This window comes from Microtus ochrogaster, unplaced genomic scaffold (genome assembly GCF_000317375.1).
Source record: "Microtus ochrogaster isolate Prairie Vole_2 unplaced genomic scaffold, MicOch1.0 UNK17, whole genome shotgun sequence".
NCBI lineage: Eukaryota > Metazoa > Chordata > Mammalia > Rodentia > Cricetidae > Microtus > Microtus ochrogaster.
Window position 1 is genome coordinate 3,868,372 of NW_004949115.1, and position 2,185 is coordinate 3,870,556.

Below are 2,185 nucleotides of genomic sequence, written 5' to 3' on the forward strand. Positions count from 1 at the left end.
TATGCAATATTAGAGACTTTCAAGTTACATTTCAAAGGGTTTCTAAGAGAGAAACTCTTTCTATTTCCCCTCCTTTTTATGTTTTTTTAGAAATATTGTTTATTTTAAAGAAACTGGTACAGACGATGTCCCTTAAGAACTCATGTCCCAGGCCAAAAAGTACAAACAGAATCAAAAGGGGCAGTGTCTGTTGTGTACATTTCTGCCTGAGTAACGTTTTTGCTAACTGCTGAGGAAAATTAGAACGTTTCCCGGGATCTTCAGACAGCCTGCCTTACTCTTAGGATGCTTTCTCTCTCTCCAGTGAAGCCATCTTTGGAGTTAGCTGCATCTGTCACCTTGACTACAAATGTGATGCTCTTCTTTTGGTCCAGACCCTCAGATTTTTAAAAGTAGCTTCAAGCTGAGAACAGGCCATTTTCCCCCAGTTCAGTTCTCTGCACAATTTCTATCCATTGCAAATCAGAGTCCTGGAGTGAAGCAGCTGCGTGCTGGACCTTCAGGGCCAATTGGAAGAGCGTAGGAAAGTTTACACTGCCTGGCCTTTTTATCACCATGAACCTGAAAATGTACGGCCCTGAAAAGGGCAGCCTCTCTGTGCACACATGACATTTTGTTAAATGAAAAAAGGACAATATTAAGGGAGCTGAAGTTTGATTACTAAAAATCAACACAAAAATAACAACCAATAGTGAATATTGAACACTAGAATTCAGATTAGCAGATGTTCTAAAGAGCTGGAGTGTCCGTATTCAATTTTCATTTTGAACACGTTACAAAAGAACCAATTTTAAAAATAGAAAATGATTGAGAGAAAGGGAAACAGAAAAAGAATTTGTGAAACCGTCAAATGGCACTCCTCCCCCATCCAGTTTGTTTCTGATGAACATCAGCCTCATCTTCTTCCATTCCCAGTTCTTGTGGAGTATGTTCATCAGCAATTCTCTGCCCTTCAAAGAGAAATCCAAATGAATCTGTTGGCCCTCCCTGTCTTTGACACTGTGATTTTTTTTGAGTTTCTTCTGATGTGTTGCTATTTTCACTTTGAAATGTATCTCACTGCTATCCTATCCAATAACTTCGAGTTTAATGTATTCCCCTTCCTTCTTGTCCCCTAAGTCCTCAGTTGAAGGTTTTATCTCGTGGTCAGACATGGTGATAGTGGCTTTATTGGAGATCTGTGCACCACAGTGGCCTCTGGAAGACACATCCTTACTCTCTCTATTTTCCTTCAGTTTTCAGTAAGTGAAATTACAAGGTGTCTTCAGGGTTCTGTATCTTGGATGGCTTGTAATCTGATGAATCAAGGGTCACAAGGGTCGTGCAGTGATGTGAGGTAAAGACATGTACTTTGCAGCAAATGGGGCTTCTAATGAGATTCCTAGAAAATTGTAGGTTTGCTGCTGGGGAAGAAAGATCATATATCACTTAAGGGCTTATGCATAGAATATTGGTGTTTTAACACGATAATTTAAAATAGCTTTCTTTAAAAAGTTTTATTTGTTCTTATTTCATGTGTCTCTTAGTTATTGTTCTATTGCTGTGAAGAGACACCATGACCATAGCAAGTCCTATAAAAGAAAGCATTGAATTGGGGGACTGCTTACAGTGTCAGAGGCTTTGTCATCATGGTTGGGGGCATGGCAGCACACAGGTGGTTATGATGCTAGAAAGGTAGCTGAGAACTACATCCTGATGCACTGGAAGCAGGCAGAGACACTGGGCTGGGTATGGGTGTTGACACCTCCAAGCCAACTTCCAATGACACACCTCCTCAATAACGCCACACTTTCTTCAACAAAGCCATACTTCCTAATCCTCCCTGGATAGCTTTTCAATTGGGGACCAAGTTTGTAAATTTAAGAGTCCATGGGGTGTCAATCTAACTCAAACAATCACATTCCACTCCCTGTCCCCATTAGGCCTATAGCCATATCTTAATGCAAAATGTGATCAGTCCAAGATCAAAAGTCCCCATAGCCTTTCACAGACTCAACACTGTTTAAAAGTCCAAAGTCTGTTCTTAGACTCACAGAAATCTTGTAACTGTAATCCTCTGTAAAATCAAAATCAAAAGCAGATCACATACTACCAACATACAGTAACACAGGATATACATTACTGGGCTGGAGAGATGGCTCATAGGTTAAGAGCACTCTCTGCTCTTTCAGAGGTTCTGAGTTCA

The 2,185-nt window shown here is 40.4% G+C and overlaps 1 pseudogene; it reads right to left on the reverse strand.

Annotated features, from left to right (window-relative positions):
• Window positions 1-846: 846 nt before the first annotated feature.
• LOC101993674 lies at window positions 847-1,154 on the reverse strand (annotated as a pseudogene).
• Between the last annotated feature and the right edge of the window lie 1,031 nt (window positions 1,155-2,185).